This window comes from Schistocerca americana, chromosome 1 (genome assembly GCF_021461395.2).
Source record: "Schistocerca americana isolate TAMUIC-IGC-003095 chromosome 1, iqSchAmer2.1, whole genome shotgun sequence".
NCBI classification, from domain to species: Eukaryota; Metazoa; Arthropoda; class Insecta; order Orthoptera; family Acrididae; genus Schistocerca; species Schistocerca americana.
Genome location: NC_060119.1, coordinates 712,506,272 through 712,528,329, shown reverse-complemented (window position 1 = coordinate 712,528,329; position 22,058 = coordinate 712,506,272). Strand labels below are relative to the sequence as shown.

Here is a 22,058-nt window from a genome sequence, read left to right as displayed (position 1 = left end):
TTAAACCTGCGTAATTTATAGCCGAACCGAATCCAGGCTCCATATTCTGCAACTTGTGTTCCTGGTACAATCACTGAAACCAAGAAATTTCTTTCGTCATTAGTGTAATGTGACAATGAGCAGGTAGAGAGAGAGGGGTCCTTCTTGAAAAATACCAGCAAACTTGTGTGCACTGACGGATTCTGGTCAACAACGAAAGGGAAAATATTTGTAATTCAGTTGTGATACTTTGCGTTCGTTTTAGTCTACGCCGATGCTTAGATAAGGCACTCAGACAATGGTCACATTTTCGTTGAGTAGCGAATATAGTAACTCGGGACTGTTTTCAAATGATGTAATAATACATACTAACGTAGTAGGAATTTTGTATCGCGGCTCCCTAACAAAGATGCACAAATGGTAGAATATGGAACTGTGAGAACCGCAGCAAAAATAGTGAAAAATAAAATACTCAGATCTGGACAACATGTCATAATTTTTTTCTCTTTCTCACGTCTGCTCACTACTGACTTCCGTCTTTTCTACTCTTTCGAAAAAAACAAATAGTCAATAATTGGTTGCTTTCGATCTCTATATTGTTCCAAGGAAGGAAAGATTAGGGTTTAAAGATTCGTCGGTGACTGGTTCCTTAGAAATGGGCAGTTGCTCCAGGTCCTTTAAGATATACAGAGGACAGCGCGACGGATTCACACGAAAATAACTGGGTATCTCCAGCCGAATTAGGATGCCAGAAGAATTCTACATATGCATCTGCTTAAACAATCCCCGTTCGCCCCGACAGCTGAGTTGTCAGTGCGGCGATCTGTCACGCCAAGGGCCCAGGTTCGATTCCCGGCTGGGTCGGAGATTTTCTCCGCTCAGGGACTGGGTGTTGTGTTGTCCTCATTATCATTACATCATCAGCCGCAGGCAACGAGAAACCACCACTGGAATAACTTCCCTAGACACTCACGTGGTGGACCTCTCTGACAAGGCTTCCCCCATGACAATACCTGCCGTAAGGCAGAAAACCAAGTGAAGTAAACATTCCCCATGAAAATAGAGAGAAGCACCGGTGGCGGTATAGTGGCAGTCGACAGCAAACGTAAACAAATCAGAACCGCCTGAAGGGAGAGCAGCCCCCCCCCCCCCTTTTCTCTGTCGTAGGATTGGCAATCTACACCTGTGATTCGATCTTCTGCGAAAGTAGAACTAACGCATGGTTATAGGGGTCGCTCACCCATTCTGTTGCAGTGAAAGTCTTATTCGAATCCCGTAATGGACCACTCCTTTAAAAATCAGAACAGAAAACAACGCGCAACACACAAAACAAAATAAATTGGAGAACGCGAAGCACTCGATAACGGCAACAACGCAAATGCTTGCTGAGGCTGGCAATGACGTAGACGGGGCAGTTCATCGGGCCAGTCCTCTAGTGGCATCCTTTTACATTCAGTTTATGCACCTTTATGGCCCATGGATTATAAAAATTATGGTGTACACAAATCGGTCACAGTACTTCCCCTTATTTAGTTGTCTTTTAAATATGATTCCACCTTTGAGTTCGTATCATATCATCAATACCATCAGCATTATCAGTCTATTTGTGTCCGATGCTGAATAATTTATAGAACATACGAAACTCCTGCCTCCTCGGCAGAAGAGCATGATGGTACTTTGCTTGGAAAACGTTGAACGTAAGGGCTATAGCCCTATCGACATTCCTACTGCTTTCTCCATAAATGTAAAGACTTTCAATTTTCTCTTTTATCGTAGTAATCTGCATTCTAACTGATAACATAGATTATGAAGGAAAGTATTTAAGAAGTGAGGGACAACGTGCACATAGTGAGATCAAGTCAGAAAATGAATGAATGAATGAATATTTCAAAAAAACTACAAAACACTGAGCCGTTTCCCACACTCGCCTCTGTTTTTGTTTTTGATCCAATGTTCTCAAGATAATACCGTTTGGGAAGTCAGTTGTGTTATTTGTCGATTACAGCGCCATCAATCACGCAACGACAAAAGTGTCACATACAAAATATACGTAATTGTTCCCGCAGAATCCGATTCAACAATAAAAACTACATTTACGATTCCAAAGTTGTGCCACGCCATACCCCTGGGGGGTGTGGCAGGGTGATCAACCTTTGAATTGCCGGATACCATTTTCAGTTTTTCCGATTTTTTAATCCAATGCCTCGTTTTTGGGATATTTCGTTGTCTCGTGACAAAAACCCACCCTGTATATACATAAATATTAAGAGTTACTTTATCTCACGTATCATAAATCTGTTGAATGTTGTAAGCGTTATATATGTTATCCAGGAATGATGCACACATTAATCCAGCTTCTATAGTGATTTAATGGTGTTATTTCTTGTTACTTTGTCACATTTTTCATTAGTATCATTCATTTCTCACGATTAGTGTTACTCTGATATGTCAGTAGCACTGAACCACTAATATTTAACCAACCATTTCAAGTCGTTACTGCACTGGTTTGTGTAACAGTTATTAGGTGAGTGTTCTGTGCAGTGACTATACAAGTGGCCGGTGTGGTCCGTATTAAAGAAAAGCGTTTGGACTATAACAGACCAGTTACGACAGATGATGCTACCGTGAGTATTGTGAAAGGAGCCCAGTTAAAATCTGAATACAATCATCCATTTAATGTTCTCCGTCTTTTCCTCGGTCACTTAGGTGAATGGTTCTGTCTACATCTTTACGCACGAAATTAGTGCGTCATCGCTAACAACATAGGCAGAGAAATGATACAAAAGCTGCGAAAATCCAAGATTATTAGAAACTGGATGGATCCACTGTAAAGAAGCTAATTTTAATGATAGACCCCGTTCACTTCTTTACAGGACTTCTTTGCTGTCATGCTGTATTAAGCAGATACCTTTCATAAAACAGATGGGGAATGTGTCCATTGTAAGGGTGAATCACGTGAACACAGTTTATGTTCCGCCACAGTCGTCGACCGTTATGTGGCCTAGCAGTTGAGACAGCTCAGTACCTTCTGTCTGCTGATTTGTATATAGCACATTCCACGCTCTCCTCTGCAAAGCTTTATTGCTAAACACAAAAAGAGCCATTTAACTACTCCCCACTTTTGAAACGCTCTCGAAATCCATTAATGCGTACATTTTCCAATACAAAAATTATACTTGCGTCAAAATATATGTTTAAAAATGTTCGAAAAGTAACAACGCACAAAATACTCGCCTGTTTCAAACATAATGTTTTACGAAAACAGTTTTTGATATTTTCAATGGTTCTGGTAGTAACTATAGTTAAAAGAGTAGCTTCCCGCAACTAGTACTGATCTCTGCAGATGTCATCTACTCATTTTCCATTCGATAGTCGTCTAAGTCATTTATATTCACGAGAAATCCAGCAGAGAATTTTGTTAGGCTACACATTCTACACATATTGGATTCATTTTCAGAACAACAGTTTCCTTAATATACGCAACTCCTGCCGTTCTGGTTAACCATTTACTCGTACTTATTCGTCTATGCTGCTGTCTTTGCTATTCTCAACACAGTTCTTTAATTTTGTGATTTTTTTACGTCTATGTTTATATCTCACTGTCATAGACTAGAATTTGCAGCAAACATTGATCACAGATTTGTGGTTTCAAATATACCGTGTATTTATTGTTTCAGAAACCCAGATCTGGAAAATGACAATTTTTTTTTCAAACTAAAATAATACTAGGGACTTCATTCTTTAAAATGACATATATATTTTACATAAAGATTCATTCTAAGTATTTTTAATTTTCTTTAAATACGCTGACACTTGTTTGCCACTACGTGTCATTCAAACTTTTCAGTAATTCCGCAGATAATATATTAGTGGGACATGTTCCCACAGTAGCCTAACGTGGTACACTCCAGGCAATTGTTTGCGTTTTACACGCCGAGTCTGCAGAATAACGTACTGACATTGTTTTTGCAGTGTGTATTATATTGTTTGATCAGTGCAGATATGGTACGATTAAATGACAGAGGTATTCTAAATGAAGAAACCTACAGGACATTACATCAGTAACGGAGTAACGATAGTCTCTTGCGATAATGCTGACGAATGCTGCTAGCAGTAGTGGGATTATGTGCCAGGAGACATCTGCTCCGGCACCTTATGCAAAAAATCTTTATGGATCAGAGGACCACAATTCTGTAGCACATCACATTGTTCACACACCCAACACGAATATGTACATGTCCATACATACATTTAGTTAATAACCCCATTATCAGACCCATCTCCAAATGTTGTTGTTGTTGTGGTCTTCAGTCCTGAGACTGGTTTGATGCAGCTCTCCATGCTACTCTATCCTGTGCAAGCTTCTTCATCTCCCAGTACCTACTGCGGCCTACATCCTTCTGAATCTGCTTATTGTATTCATCTCTTGGTCTCCCTCTACGATTTATACCCTCCACGCTGCCCTCCAGTACCAAATTGATGATCCCTTGTTGCCTCAGAACATGTCCTACCAACCGATCCCTTCTTCTAGTCAAGTTGTGCCACAAACCCCTCTTCTCCCCAATTCTATTCAATACCTCCTCATTAGTTATGTGATCTACCCATCTAATCTTCATCATTCTTCTGTAGCACCACATTTCGAAAGCTTCTGTTCTCTTCTTGTGCCGGCCGAAGTGGCCGTGCGGTTAAAGGCGCTGCAGTCTGGAACCGCAAGACCGCTCCGGTCGCAGGTTCGAATCCTGCCTCGGGCATGGATGTTTGTGATGTCCTTAAGTTAGTTAGGTTTAACTAGTTCTAAGTTCTAGGGGACTAATGACCTCAGCCGTTGAGTCCCATAGTGCTCAGAGCCATTTGAACCATTTTTCTCTTCTTGTCTAAACTAGTTATCGTCCATGTTTCACTTCCATACATGGCTACACTCCATACAAATACCTTCAGAAACGACTTCCTGACACTTAAATCTATACTCGATGTTAACAAATTTCTCTTTTTCAGAAACGCTTTCCTTGCCATTGCCAGTCTACATTTTATATCCTCTCTACTTCGACCATCATCAGTTATTTTGCTCCCCAAATAGCAAAACTCCTTTACTACTTTAAGTGTCTCATTTCCTAATCAAATTCCCTCAGTATAACCCGGCTGAATTTGACTATATTCCATTATACTCGTTTTGCTTTTGTTGATGTTCATCTTATACCCTCCTTTCAAGACACTGTCCATTCCGCTCAACTGCTCTTCCAAGTCCTTTGCTGTCTGACAGAATTACATCGGCAAACCTCAAAGTTTTTATTTCTTCTCCATGCATTTTAACACCAAATCCGAACTTATCTTTTGTTTCCTTTACTGCTTGCTCAATGTACAGATTGAATAGCATCGGGGAGAGGCTACAACCCTATCTCACTCCCTTCCCAACCACTGCTTCCCTTTCATGTCCCTCGACTCTTATAACTGCCATCTGGTTTCTGTACAAATTGTAAATAGCCTTTCGCTCCCTGTATTTTACCCCTGACACCTTCAGATTTTGAAAGAGAGTATTCCAGTCAACATTGTCAAAAGCTTTCTCTAAGTCTACAAATGCTAGAAACGTAGGTTTGCCTTTCCTTAATCTTTCTTCTAAGATAAGTCGTGGGGTAGTATTTCCTCAAGTGTTCCAACATTTCTACGGAATCCAAACTGATCTTCCCCGAGGTCAGCTAATACCAGTTTTCCAATCGTCTGTAAAGAATTCGCGTTAGTATTTTGGATCTGTGAGTTATTAAACTGATAGTTCGGTAATTTTCACATCTGTCAACACTTGCTTTCTTTGGGATCGGAATTACTATATTCTTCTTGAACTCTAAGGAAATTTCGCCTGTCTCATACATCTTGCTCACCAAATGGTAGAGTTTTGTTAGGCCTGGCTCTCCCAAGGCTGTCAGTAGTTCTAATGGAATGTTGTCTACTCCCGGGGCCTTGTTTCGACTTAGGTCTTTCAGTGCTCTGTCAAACTCTTCACGCAGTATCATATCTCCCATTTCATCTTCACCTACCTCCTCTTCGATTTCCATAATATTGTCCTCAGGAACATCATCCCTGTATAGACCCTCTATATACTCCTTCCACCTTTCTACTTTCCCTTCTTTGCTTAGAACTGGGTTTCCATCTGAGCTCTTGATATTCATGTAAGTGGTCCTCTTTTCTCCAAAGGTCTCCTTAATTTTCATGTAGGCAGTATCTATCTTACCCCTCGTGAGATAACCGAGCGAGGTGGCGCAGTGGTTAGACACTGGACTCGCATTCGGGAGGACGACGGTTCAATCCCGCGTCCGGCCATCCTGATTTAGGTTTTCCGTGATTTCCCTAAATCGCTCCAGGCAAATGCCGGGATGGTTCCTTTCAAAGGGCACGGCCGACTTCCTTCCCTGTCCTTCCCTAATCCGATGAGACCGATGACCTCGCTGTCTGGTCTCCTTCCCCAACACAACCAACCAACCTCGTGAGATAAGTCTCTACATCCTTACATTTGTCCTCCCGCCATCCCTGCTTAGTCATTTTGCACTTCCTGTCGATATCATTTTTGAGACGTTTGTATTCCTTTTTGCCTGCTTCACTTACTGCATTTTTGTATTTTCTCCTTTCATCAATTAAAATCAGTATCTCTTCTGTTACCCAAGGATTTCTACTAGCCCTCGTCTTTTTACCTGCTTGATCCTCTGCTGCCTTCACTATTTCATTCCTCAAAGCTACCCATTCTTTTTCTACTGTATTTCTTTCCTCCATTCTTGCCAATTGTTCCCTTATGCTCTCCCTAAAACTCTGTACGACCTCTGGTTCTTTCAGTTTATCCAGGTCCCATCTCCTTAAATTCCCACCTTTTTGCAGTTTCTTCAGTTCTAATCTACAGTTCATAACCAATAGATTGTGGTCAGAGGCCACATCTGCCCCTGGAAATGTCTTACAATTTAAAATCTGGTTCCTAAATCTCTGTCTTACCATTATATAATCTATCTGATAACTTTTAGTATCTCCAGGGTTCTTCCATGTATACAACTTTCTTTCATGATTCTTCAACCAAGTGTTAGCTATGATTAAGTTATGCTCTGTGCAAAATTCTACCAGACGGCTTCCTCTTTCATTTCTTAGCCCCAATCCATATTCACCTACAACGTTTCCTTCTCTTCCTTTTCCTACTGTCGAATTCCAGTCACTCATAACTATTAAATTTTCGTCTCCCTTCACTACACGAATAATTTCTTTTATCTCATCATACATTTCATCAATTTCTTCAACATCTGCAGAGCTAGTTGCCATTAAACTTGTACTACTGCAGTATGAGCGGACGTCGTGTCTATCTTGGCCACAATAATGTGATCACTATGCTGTTTGTAGTAGCTTACCCGCACTCCTATTTTTTTATTCGTTATTAAACCTACTCCTGCATTACCCCTATTTGATTTTGTATTTATAACCCTGTATTCACCTGACCAAAAGTCTTCTTCCTCCTGCCCCGAACTTCTCTAATTCCCACTATATCTAACTTTAACCTATCCATTTCCCTTTTTAAATTTTCTAACCTACCTGCCCGATTAAGGGATCTGACATTCCGCGCTCCGATCCGTAGAACGGCAGTTTTCTTTCTCCTGATAACGAAGTGCTCCTGAGTAGTCCCCGCCCGGAGATCCGAATGGGGGACTATTTTACCTCCGGAATATTTTACCCAAAAGGTTGCCAACATCATTTAATCATACAGTAAAGCTGCATGCCCTCGGGAAAAATTACGGCTGTAGTTTCCCCTTGCTTTCAGCCGTTCGCAGTACCACAACAGCAAGGCCGTTTTGGTTAGTGTTACAGGGCCAGATCAGTCAATCATCCAGACTGTTGCCCCTGCAACTACTGAAAAGGCTGCTGCCCCTCTTCAGGAACCACACGTTTGTCTGGCCTCTCAACAGATACCCCTCCGTTGTGGTTGCACCTACGGTACGGCTATCTGTATCGTTGAGGCACGCAAGCCTCCCCACCAACGGCAAAGTCCATGGTTCATGGGGATTCGTAATGTCCACGACAGCTTTTTGTAGACTGTGGTTATACGGGTACACATGCTCTGATCCCTGGTATCCATTTATTTGCACTAAATGTTTGATCCCTTCGGTCATAATACATGGAAATAGTCAAGATCTGTAGACAGACACAGAATATTGCACTCCATACTTCGGAGTATAAGATGGTGTTGTCACAGGAAACAAAAGAAGAATTATTGTGATGTACTCTAGAAAATATATGATCAGTACTATGGCATTCATAGACTGTGAGAGAGCTGATAAAAGACTGATTTGGTGAGGCAAGCTAGACAAGTGACAAAAGTTGTTGAAAGATGCGTAGATGAAGTATCAGACCGCCAAAAGGATTTTCTGAGGCCCTAGAGAACTCGTCATCAAGTTGCTGTTGCAACTTAAGACAGCGTTCTCCGCAAATTAACTTTCCTGCCACATAATGAACATTTTCATGTGAACTATTAAAAATAAAAACACAAAATTGTCAGTTTTATTTGCAGGACACTAATTTGCAAATTTTATTATTTCTTTCATAGTCTCTCAGAAATAAAAGCTCAGTGCTAACGGAAGTTGATGAAAAAATTGTAACTTTTCCAGCTACTAAGAAGTTATTGCATGAAAAATAAGTACCAATCTACTCAAATTTCTTTCACAAATGTATCAAACATACCGATCATGCTACATCAAAATAATTATTTGTATTTAAAGCGTAATTTTACTATGTATGAATTTGGTATCGATGTAGTTTATTTTTATTCCTACCTCCACGATGCCCTATTGATTTCAATCGTTTTTTGTTTAAGTTCTTGTGTATGTGAAATAAACAATGTTATTTCAGACTTAAAGGTGGCCCCACTCATGCACACGTCTCCATTCCTTTGCTAATTCTGAAACTTTAATTCCTACATCCGTCTGTAATTGATAAAATAGTCTTATTTTATCCACTGAAAAAAAAATTACTATTTAAACCAAGACCTTAAAAATTAAAATAAAACTGCTGTCTCATTACATAGAAAATAAGTAGTATGTAGATCAGTGTTATGTGTTATAATGAAGCTGTAAGTGTCAATAATATTCGGTCAGTACTGTTTACTAATTAATTGAGTCCTGTAGCGTGCTTTTCCATTACGTGTAATAGACTGGAATATCGTGAAGTCATAAATTTACTGGTGTACGTACTCTCATCGTAGAATTTACCCACATAATCTGTTTTTCACTTTCAACAACGCGTTCAGAGAATGCACGCTCTCATTTCCAAGCAATATACAAGAAACTACACATTCTCAAACTTCTGCTCTCGCCATTTAATTTTAGATACATCCGACTAACTGCCTTCGGTCTTTATAGTTGCTGTCCACAGTCCACTCTTCAATCACCAGCTCTGCGCCATGCTTGACAAACACGACTTCGTGCTCTGAAAAGTATTAAATATCAAACTGTCAAGACGTGCTGATAAAATAATTATTCATTTACTACCGGTTTCTACCTTCAGGTATCAAAAAATTATTGACTACAGCCTAAATAATAACGATGTCATTGTAGCGAGAAAAGACAATGTTCAAACGTAAATTTAATTGTTTGCTGTATAATGTGTTTTACGTACAGCTGACTGTGAAAGTCAGTTTCCATTCGTTCTATGACGTCCACTACAGAGCGTCCTTTTCTTGACTACCCTATCTCACAATCTCATATTATTTTGTTGTACTTGAGCGCTTTCAAACAAATAGGTGGAACACAGACAAAGTAATGAAAGCATTACCATCCTGTTAGAATAGTTTCGAAGTGCTGTATCCTTCCTTAATGTAACTATGACGTATTATGCACAGCCTGGCACTTGCCTTTGACAGACTGATCCTACAAATCAACTATCTTCTACATGTACATTTACATTGATACTCTGCAAATCACATTTTAGCGCCTGTCAGGAGTTCATCGAACCACCTTCATAATAATCTCTATTATTCCGGTCTCGTACAGAGCGTGGAAAAAATGAACACCTATATCTTTCCGTGCGAGCTCTAGTTTCCCTCACTTTGTTGTGATGATCGTTTCTCCCTATGTAGGTCGACGTTAACAAAACATTTTCGCATAAGTAGGAGAAAGTTGGTAATTGGAATTTTGTGAGAAGATTCTGCAGCAACGAAAGACGCCTTTGTTTTAAAGATGTCTACCCCAAATAATGTATCATTTCAGTGACACTCTCTCCCCTATTTCGCGATAATACAAAACGTGCTGCTCTTCTTTGAATTTTTTCGATGTACATCGTCAGCCCTATCTGGTAAAGATCCCACACCGCGCAGCAGTATTCTACGAGAAAGATGACGGACAAGCGTAGTGTTGGCAGTCTCTAAGTAGATCTGTTACATTTTCCAAGTGTCCTGCCAATAAAACGCAGTCTTTGGTTAGCCTTCCCCACAACACATTCTATATGTTCCTTCCAATTCAAATTGTTCTAATAGTCATTCCTAGGTATTTAGTTGAATTTATGGTCTTTAGATTTCACTGATTTATCATGTAACCGAAGTTTAACGGATCCCTTTCAGCACTCATGCAGATGACCTCGCATTTTTCGCTATTTAGGGTTCATTGCCAATTTTTGCATCATACAGATATCTTTTCTGAACTGTTTTGCAATTTCTTTTGATCACCTAATGACTTTACTAGTCGGTAAACGACAGAATCATTTGCAAACAACCTAAGACGGCTGCTCATATTGTCTCCTAAATCATAGATAAGGAACAGCAGAGGACGTGTAACACCACCTTGGGGAAAGCCAGAAATCACTTCTGTCTTACTCGATGACTTTCCGCAAATTACTACGAACTGTGACCTCTCTGACAGGAAATCACGAATCCAGTCACATAACTGAGACGATGTTCCGTAAGCACGCAATTTAATTACAAGCCGCTTGTGTGGCACAGTGTCAAAAGCCTTCTGGAAATATAGAAATACGGAATCAATTTGAAATCCCTTGTCAATAGCACACAACACTTCGTGCGACTAAAGAACTAGTTGTGTTTCACAAGAAAGACGTTTTCTAAACCCGTGTTGATTGGGCGTCAATAGACCGTTCTCTTCGAGGTACTTCATAATGTTCGAACACAATGTACGTTCCAAAATCCTCCTGCATATCGTCATTAATGATATGGGCCTGTAATTTAGTGGATTACTCCTACTGCCTTTTTTAAATATTGGTTTGACGTGTGCAACTTTCCAGTCTTTGGTTACGGATCTTTCGTCGAGCGAACGGTTGTATATGACTGTTAAGTAAGGGGAATGCAAAAATTGTTCAGTTCCAATATATATAAGCTCACTGAACTGGGAGAATTACTGCTCTTTAATTTTTACGTGATTTTATTAATGCATATGGCGAACGGGTTGCACTGATATAAATACATGCACAATAGAAAATATCACAATAGACAGAACGTGGTCAATAATTTAGTATTGCTTTACATTATGGATATAGACACATAGCATATAGTCAAAATAATCAGACATGACACCAACTCTAGAGAACACAGAAATCTGGAGATTAAAGTGTTAGGGTAACCAGTGATAAATCATATTTTGTAAACACCCGCTACTGTTCCATATAAACTTGAAACGGTCTTTATTGGAGACCGTGAGGAAATAGTAACACCAGCGCAGTTTTTGGAAGGAGAATCTCCAGTTACATACATCTCGCACAAAGCTTTCTCATACTTAATTATCCACGTGAAGTGTATCATTCTCTTCTACAGATGTGCCTACAGTCAGCTATTTCAATCAACTTTCATCAACGTTCGTCAAAAACACACCGATCAACAAGCAAGTATCAGAGGTGCGTAAGAAGATGCTGCTACCGAGTGTAAGTGATCATCATGATGAAAATGGCTTTAAAATGGCAGGTTGGTCGCAAGATAGTAGTCGCAGGAAGTTTCTGGACCCATTTATTATCACTACGCGTTTTAGGCTCTGCCCATCTTCAAATTGCTAACAATTTTTTTTTAAATCTTGCAAAATTACACACCTGTCTTAAATGAGGACATATGCTAAAACACAACTGAATATTAAAGACATTTAAAACAGAATACATACCATTTTTTTAGTACAAAATGAATGTACAACTTTGACAAGAATGACAATTAACATCGAAGGAAACGTAAAGTTCATTAGTCCACTCAGCAAATACCTTTATGACCTAGCGTGTATGCTGTTTACAACCGAGTTATGTGGCTGCCAGACAGTCCCACATAAGAGAGCTCGTTGACGTTGGATGGCGTAAGTGCTGCGGCGCTGCGCTGTATGACCGAAATATAATTCCTAGTGATAACTGCAATATCTATTGTAATATTTATACGGATTTTTATTACATTACAAATAAAAGTTAATGCCAACATGAGGTAAAGATAAGTTTGAAATACATACACCGTTTTCAGCAAAGACATTTTATGCAGAAGACATGCAGTAAAAAGAGAAACAAAACTAGGAGCCTGTGTCTAGAGGTAATAGTTGCTAAACAAACCACAAAACACGCAGAAGAACGCAACCTAACCGGATGAAGTATGGAAATTCAGATTTCTGTTCACATTTTTACCATTTGTTGAGGACAGATTGTTTTTCTTATTTTTACCTTCTATTTGTTCGGAAAAAAACTCGTCAAAAATGCTATAGAACCATTGTCTGTTGATGGTGATCTCTTCACCAGTTATTAGATCCGGGATTGAACGGCGGTTAGTGCAAATTTCAAGCTCTTTGATGATATCTATTGTTCTGCCTTTTTGTTACGAGTGTAAAATACTTAGGCTATTTTCGATTGACTGTAAACAGTGATTTTGCTCTCTCAGGTGACAACCAAGGGTGCTGCCGTTTCTGGCATATGTGTGCTCCCTGATCTTATCTTAAATTCTCTACTCGTCTATAAAAACTAATACATGACCCGCACCTTATTTTATAATTATCTTCGTCGCTGTATTTGTGTACCCTCATCTACGCTCTGGCGCAAAATCAGACCTAGTTTATTATTTATTCGAAAACCAACTTATATGTCAGATTTTTAAAAACGTTGGCAGTTTTTTCGGAGTATGAGCCGATATAAGAATGAGAAATATGGGCGACTGAATTTTAGTACAGACTGTTTGTTTCGCCACCTTTCAGAAAAATTTTATACTTAGGTTTTCAATTGCTTTATCGGTAAATCCATTTGCTTCCCCACCTTGAACCATTGTGTCAATTTCCCAATCAGTCGTATCACTATTTAAAACAAGTTTTGCAGTCTCATAAAAAATTGAAGTAAAGTCAGCTCGTTTATGTGCGGCCGGGTGACAACAGTGTGGCGAAATAATTAAGTCTGTTCTAGTTGATTATTTAAATTTGAATCTAATCTAATTATTTGGAAATCCAACGGATTCAAAAGTAAATAGTTTTTTTTTAAATATTCGGAACAGAAAGGTAGAACACTAGATATCATGGAAGAGATTGAAATTTACACTATCCGCCGTTAAACCCAAAAGCTAATAGTTAATGAGTAGGTCACTAGCAGTAGACAATGGTTCTTCAGCATTTTTGGCGAATGGTTGCCGAACAAATGAAGAGTAAAAATGCGAACAAAACACTGCATTCCCATATTTCATTCGGTTAGGTTGTGTTCTCCTGCGTATTTTATGGTTTATTTAGCAACTTTTAGCTCTAGACACAGGCTCCTAGTTTTGTTCCTCTTTTTACTACATGTCTTCTGCATAAAATTATAAAATGTCTTTACTGAAAACTCTGTATGTATTTCAAACTTGTCTTTACCTCAAGTTCGCATTAATTTTTATTCATAATGTAAGGAAACTATCTGTACATACTTTATGTCCATAATATGTACTCAAATTACCACTTTTAATTACGTGCAGGTGATATACGGCAGCGTCAAAGCACTTACGCCATCCAACGTCAGAAGAGTGTGTCACTAAAACCCTGCAAGTCTCTAAATCTGTCTGTGCCTACTGTTGGTATTACTTTTCTTTGTAATATAAGAAAAAATAGTATCAATATTGCAACAGATGTAATTATTACTAGTAATTATGTATCGGCCGTATTTAAATGTCTTTGATGTTCAGTTGTGTTTGGGCATGTGTCCTCTTTTAAGACATTTGTGTAACCTTGCAAGATAGTAAAAAAAAAATTTTCTTTTGCCAATTTCTCAACCTGTCATCTGAAATGGGCAGAGCCCGAAACGCGTAAGAATAATAAGTGGGTCCAGAAACAGCCTGTGACTATTATTCTGTCACCAACCAGCTATTTTAAAGCCATTTTCATCATTGTGATTATAATGGTAGCACGCCTCTATTACACTTTCCAGTCACGTCCACAATAAATGATCAGCACCTTTGCTGTTACCAGTAACGTTCGAATCGAAACAAAACATTACTGTTGCATGAGTAAAATATTTGACGCTTACTGAAATAACTTAATTCACCATGTTGGACATTTCGAATACGCTAGAAATCTGAACCTGACAAACATTCTGGATAGCAGCATTTTGCAAATCAAACCTTAGACAAGTGGGCTAGAATAACAATGGCTTACGCACAGTGGCAAATATCGTGATACAAGATTAATCAGTATCAGGCTAAAATAGTGAAACCATCCGTAATGCCAGCACATACGGCTCAGCATGTAACACCTATTTTCGACCTATTTTGTATTTGTATCGGTGTTTCTATGTCAGTTTGTAGTTCTGCATATGTAGAGTGTTGTATCTGCCACGGCAATTCTTTGACAGTGTATACATATTTCAGTTATGGGAACTTTTTGAACGATGTTGATTAAACTGTGCTTCTTGGTTTAAATAACTACTGGAATGGTTGTTATATAATGTACTGTAAATAACTTGTTCCATAGTTAGGGAATGTAGGACTGAACCTAAAAGACGTGGGGGAAGCCCCGCAGCTAAGGAAGTAGGCTGGCGGAGTGAAAATGGTGTGGTTGGCGCACAAGTGGCGTCTTTTGTGACGGTTAAGGAGTCTGGGCCGAGCAGTGCTTTGGTTAACATCTCGCTAGCACTAGCGGATCATTGTGGCTCATGTTCTTGGAGTTTTGAGGCCAGAGGAACTTAATAGCAGTATGTATGGGCCTCGGATGCTGCATCTGGTGATACTATTATCATAGCATGGTTTTTGGCCCTGTAAAAATATAGTTCCGACGTCAAAATGAGCTGTAACAGGCCGAGGCCAACACTACTGCCATGACTGCATCGTCGCCAGGTTAACAGCCACTACAAATTACACCACCAGTGCCACCAGCCTTCATCTAAATTGTGTCCATTTGGCACCCTGTAAGTGGACTAAGGTGTTTGTGAAATTTGGTTGATTTTAATAATAATTGTGGTGTTGCTAAAAACTCTATCTTACACCTGCGATTATCCCAAATCAGAAACCTGGACAGGAATCCTATCCTTGTGAATTTAATTCCAAGTGTCCTAGTTTATTCGCCAGCTGTAAAATTAGTTGTGATAGCTTTCTAATGTATGGAGTTATAGAGTCGAAAGTTCAGTTTCATATTCTGAGAACTTCATTTCCAGGGCATTTTTAAATTAATCTGCAGTCATTATCTTAAATAACTTGCCTTCCTTGAAAAGCTGCCTGAAAGTAGAAAAGTTGTTAGTTAAAACAACAATAATATTGATTTGAATTGAAAAAGATTATAAATTGCTGCATTTATGAACTTTTATCAGAAGTACGAAGTTTTATCAGCGTTCATTTCATGAGAAAGTGTTTGAACTTGGATTTAACGTTGTGTTGGCATTTGCACAGACAACTATATTTTGAGTAGGTTAAAAGACTGCTTATCAAAGCACGACTGTTATTTAAAGATTTATACTTTGTTCTTCTTTACTTAATTAATAATTACTGATGATAATACTTACCATTTCTCATACATACTTCTGTAGTTTTTTTAATGAGCATGGTTCTTCAAACCATGAAAGTTTGAAGGCCCTTATGTGCTAGGCTACTTCGTTAGTAAAGCAAATCAATAGCTCCTTCAGAGCCAGTGTAGTTACATTTGTATTCTATTTAATTACTTCAAACCGAACTTAAGAAATAAATATTTACTGTGTTAGCTATTCTACAACAAGTTGGTCAATGCACAGGCACAGAGACCCTGTACTAAGCAATGTAGAGTATGATCATTAATAGACCCCTGATTTAACTCAGAATCATTACATGCTTTTTCCTGTTTAGCATTGCTATTAGTTTAATGTGTGTTGGTGATACGGTCTACGAACTGCTGCATTTAGTTCATTTAAGGTACGTGTTGTTGAGAGGCACATGTTACTGTTTGCTATCTCATTGGCCATGTGGTTGTCTGACTACCATTTTAGTAGTACATTTATTTGCAAGGTTAGGTTCCTGTATTGTAGTGTGAACAGATATAAAGAAAGAGTTTAGTGTCTGTCAAGGTAGCTTAGGTTAGCCTTAGCATTGCCTTCTGCTTTATTATATTGCTTGACACAAGAATGCCTAATTAGGCTGGCGACCGATATTAATACGCAATATTGCAGCTTGCTTTTGCGCTGGGAGAACGTCCATTCCTGACCCATCTGTTTGCTGTTGGTTACACTCTGGTGCAGTGTTTCGGAAAGGAATCCCAGCCTGATTGTTCTGTTCCCATTAGGTTATCTGTTATCTCACGGTCACAACTTACTCAAAAATCCCTCGCAGGGATTTAACGTTAGCATCGATTGCCGTTTAAGGTGGTCGGTGTTACCGTTACAAGCACTATACCCGATCCTGGTAGGAAACCGTATTCTGAGGCCCTGCCGCGCGGGATAACCGTGCGGTCTGGAGCGCCTTGTCACGGTTCGCGCGACTGCCCCCGTCGGAGGTTCGAGTCCTTCATCGGGCATGGGAGTGTGTGTTGTCCTTAGCGTAAGTTAGTTTAAGTTACATTAAGTAGTGCGTAAACTTAGGGACCAATGACCTCATTAGTTTGGTCCCATAGAACTTCCCACAAATTTCAGTTTCAATTTTTCTGAGGCCCTGCAAGCTCTTTTCGATCTGGAATCGTTATATGGACTGAAATTCGTCACAATATAGTTTCCTAGCACATAATGTAATCCATATTGCGATTGCAAGTAAAATAACGGAAACGAGAAAGTATAATTCCGTCTCATTAATGATTGGAGGGCGTAAATGAAACAAAACTCTAAAGGCGGAAGTTTTGCAGATTTGCATACACTTTTCACCGTCATTGCTAGTTTCATGCACGACTGTGTCTTTAGTATGCTAATATTACACGTAGATATCATATTCACCTAAATTGTAGAACTGTAAGTTCTGGGGAAAAAAAGAGACATTACCAGTATACAATTGACTCCCCTCAGAAAACACAGTGGAACTACCGGACCCACCATTCTCTCCGAGGACGGCTCATCGTCAATAGTGGCTATTATCCACAGCACCAAGCTTCGTAATTTAACAGAAAAATGGCACGTTGTTTACTAGCCAGAAATGGCATTTTGCTGCTTCAGCAGCCACGAAGTATCAAATTCCAACGATGGATATTTTTCAACTACACAGATTCGAAAACATTGATAAATAATCGACAACCATACGGTGATAAGCAGTCTTCCCAAAGGCACCGTCGATATCTCGAGGTTTCCAGCATAAAAGCTCAATAGTCAGTTGCTCAGCTCGTTGAAATGGGTGTGAACTTCTCCTTAGATTTCCATTTCCGTGCAGCTCTAAAACGCACACTGTTATCAGCCTCAAAATTAATCCTGTAGTATTATCCTCTCGATGCAGCAACACACTCTAATATTTGGCCGTAGTGAGTGTGTTGTTACATCCGCTACCCGCAGCGCATGCGCATCACGTTGCTGCTGGCACACGGAAGTACTTCTTGAAAGTAGTTTTCCGCCGTGCCGTGCAGACTGCCCGCACCGCAGCCAAGTTGCACTGGCTGCGAGCCAGTTCCGGAGCGACCGGAATGCCCTTAATCGCATCTGATAGGATCAATGCAGAGTTCTAGACGCTGATTTGACACCGAAAGTTGCTCTTAACACACTGCTGAGCGGTGAAGAAAGTGCTTACAGTCAATTGTGAAAAACAAGAGTTCCGCTGAAATATACCACTCGGGGCAAATAACTATATCCGACAACTAACTTTAGAATAGTTGAATTCTGTACCCTGCAAAACATCTTCATATTATGCACTCGCCGTTAGAAATATATCTCTTGGATCAAGCAACTTTTTAATACTATGTGGTTCATCAATTCACATAATGTAACACTTGGCGCGAAATCATACGTTTACAAGAGTAAATGAGGGGTATTAATCGACCTGCACCTGGTCGCAGAGGGAACCAACTTGGGCACGTGACCAACTGAAGCCACGTTCCAGTTCAAAGTCAAGTGTGTTGTTATCTCGCAACGCTAACACGGAAAGTGATCGAGGAAAACTCCTTCGCTTGTTATTACCTTCATTAAAGTTATTGACGACGAGAAGCAGAAAAGAGTGGCAGTGCTGACGCAATAAGTTACAGAACGTGGAAGCAAAATGTTAAAAGTTCAGTAAGTCTACAACGTACAAAAAACGGAAGGAGGTTCACAATACTTACGAGGAGAGCACTGTAAGTACCATAACCCGATTTCCCAGAAGCTTCGCTCAGTAGAAGAGGAGCCTAAATAAGCGAACACGTGTCTTGGCTTATCCGCAGATACTCGACAGTTTCTGAGAAAACGACCGTCAAAGTTTTCGATGTACTTGAGGTGCCTTTTAGCGGGCGATAAGCTCAGCCCATCTGGTGATACAGTGACTAGATCCGCGGCCGCTCACTTTGGGACCCTTGTTCGAAACTTGTTTTTATTCTTTTTGTCATTTACCTAGCCATGTTCGTAGAAAGTTACTTCATGAATCTTTCTTATAAAGTTAGGGCGTACAGGGCCGTTTTATTAATTGTAAAATTACATCTAGGTTTCACAATAAGTCTCGCACATTTATTATACAATATATGTTCATGGGTTACAATCTTTTTCAATTCTCATATTTCATTCTTATATCCGTTCCTACTTCATAATTTCATTCTTATGTTTACTCTTCAAGAACATTTGGTATGCATTTCCTTGGATGATATTGATCGTGGAACACTCGAAACAGATTCCGAATACCACGAGCGTCGCGCCAAAACGGATTTGCCACAGTGACATTTCTCGTTAAGGATCCCACTCTGGAAACAAAACCCCGTTAACATCGCTGAAAATTCAAAGCGCCGTCAATAATTTCGCGGCATACCACTCATAACGGTTTACTTTTCCAATAATTGGCGTTTGCAATTGATGATGGTCACTATACACTACAGGAATTTCACAGAAAACAATTTCAAATAATTTTTCCACTCATTAATTGCTTTTCTTTTAATTCATTCATTTCAATATACATTGGAAAATATTCGTGTAGTAATCCTCTCGAACACGGATAGATAAATGAAAAACAAAAATAAAAACGAAAATAGTTGTCGACTTCCCAATCCGGGGCGCGAAAGGCACTGTGCCACCGTCTCGGTGGAACTGTTTGCTCGGTAAGAGACACATAAATTACCGCCAAAACTTTGATCGTCGATTTCTCAGAAACAGTCTAACGTCTACGGAAAAGCCGAGACACGCGTTCGATTAGTTTGACCCCTCCGGCAGTGAGCCAAGTTTCTTGGAAATCCGGTTACGCCGCTTACCGTGATCCCCTCGTTAGCGGAGTAGAATCCAAGTCCCTACCCCAGAGAAGTTGTTGTAAAGTACATACAATAAATATCGCACTGACGACGTGGATAAAGGGGTTATTACTACTCAGCGGTATCTACGATTTTATGAACGTTACGAGGAAAAACAACTTTGCGAAAACTTCACAGCTTTTGTCGCACGGGGGTGGGCATCAGAACTAACAAGGAAACTGACGCAAAATATTCTGTTTATGTGATAAGGTTTCAACAGCTTTCACAATAAAAGGGTCACCTTGTGCAAACGAAAGGACATAGTTCCATCTCATTTTACAAAATTTCTGCACACGAATTATCGTGACTAGTGGCTTATGCAGACGAAACGTGATTCGTACAAATTACACCGTGAATAAATGTTGTCAAAGTGATGGTGCGCAAGGAATATTGTGGAGCAAACTTGCCGGTCAATATTTCGTTTTATGCAGGATGTGTTCACAGCCTCAAACTAATGGGTTGTTTCATCGCTGTGCTACGCATGACATTGTCGTATGCACATACAGAGTATGACAACTGCCTTCTTGTAAGAATACTGGAGTGTACGGTACTATTGACCCCCCTCCTCCATGTTTTCTTCTAGGCATAAGCAATGTCGTGCTCCCAGCCTGGCAACGTATTCGGTTCGCTTTCTCCTGTAATGGTAGTACTTGCTGTGTTTAGAAAATGAGTTGCCGATTCATTTCACTTCCTTTACATACAACGCGCTCCATAATAGCCGAAAAAGTACACCAAGGATACTCAAGCCAGGAATGTTCGTAAATACGCGCAGGAGAAATGCATTTAGGGTTTGGTGCCGCGTCGAAGGCGCAATCATTACAGACCGGACCATGTTAGGCTCGGGGAAGGCTGTAGAAGCAATTAAAGTGTGTCCTTCAAGGTAACCATCCTAGTATTTGCCTTAAGCAAGACCTAAATCAGAATCGCCGGATGGAGATTTGAAAGACTATCACCCTACATACGAGTCCACTGTCTAAGTCACTGTGTCATCTCGCTAAATAGCATTACTTTGTAAACAGATTCTCTGTGTTATCCGTGCGGAATACGTAGTCAGGAAACAGCTCAGCATTTTCAGAACAGTAAACACTTATTTACCAAGCAGTTCGTTAATGACGCATGCCGTTTCACGTTGGATGGCGTATCATTTAACCCGTATTGCGTAGGGAATTTGTGCCAAGTGAAAATCTTGTCCTAATTTCCCAAGAATCAAATTGACAAGCCATTCCTAGTTCATTTTGAAACAATACCATTTTGTATACCTATTCGTACACAGCAATTAGACAACGTGCAGTACTGCTACTCTAAATGTCTGGAGTAAAATGAAATAACACTGTGGTGCGGAATGTTCGAAGAAAATGGTTCAAATGGCTCTGAGCACTATGGGACTTAACATCTGAGGTCATCAGTCCCCTAGAACTTAGGACTAGCTAGAACTAGCGGTCGCGCGGTTCCAGACTGGAGCGCCTAGAACCGCTCGAAAGTTCGAAGAAATTCACTCTGTTTTGAGTCGATTCCTTTCATTTGGTAAGTAAGCGATGTACTTTCTGAACAAGATTATCACAGCACTTACTAACGGATCATATGTCTACGCATTTGAGTCTCCCGGCTGGATGATGGCGCCCAGTCACAGTGTGTACAAGGAGCTCTGGACCACTTCCAAGTGGAGCGGTGAAAGTTGAGAGTTCGAGGACTGTCTGAGAACGGGTCCACCGGTGCGTAAGTAGCAACTGGGGGCGTAGCTCAGATGGTAGAGCGCTCGCTTAGCATGTGAGAGGTACCGGGATCGATACCCGGCGCCTCCAGACTAAGTTTTTGCTCTTGTCACGAAGAATCAACGTAGAGAATTAGAGCGCGACGCACTCGAGAAAGCCAAACAATTTTCTCCCAATAACGCACACCTGCCACTCGGATGATCATACACAAAATATTAACATAAACAATCCGAACTCAACGTAGTTCCCTTTATCATTGGATTTACGCGCAATACAACACACTTAAATACTAGATATGGTGTACATGACATCACATGCACGCAAGAGCGTTCCCTGACAGTTAAGATATGTTTCTATATCATGCGACTACACGACTTTTCCGATGTAGCGTCATGTGTAACCAATATTCACACACACTCTGGGCAGTCAGGAGTGCTCTAGGCGCGTAAGAGCACAAACTGCTCATCCGTCCTGGTAAAATGTTAGTAATGTTGACTTCGGGGCACTCCATTGTTAACTAACTGTACTGCGTACTTTGCTAAAATCGTTGATGCGTATCTTACTAAAATCGTTGATATTTACGACACAGATGGCCGACACATGG

General features: G+C 40.1%; 1 non-coding gene across 1 annotated transcript; it reads left to right on the top strand.

The window, feature by feature from the left end:
• The first annotated feature begins 21,471 nt into the window (after nt 1-21,471).
• Nucleotides 21,472-21,544, top strand: Trnaa-agc. The gene has a single exon. It is a non-coding gene; the product is annotated as a tRNA-Ala (tRNA).
• The last annotated feature ends 514 nt before the right edge of the window (nt 21,545-22,058 follow it).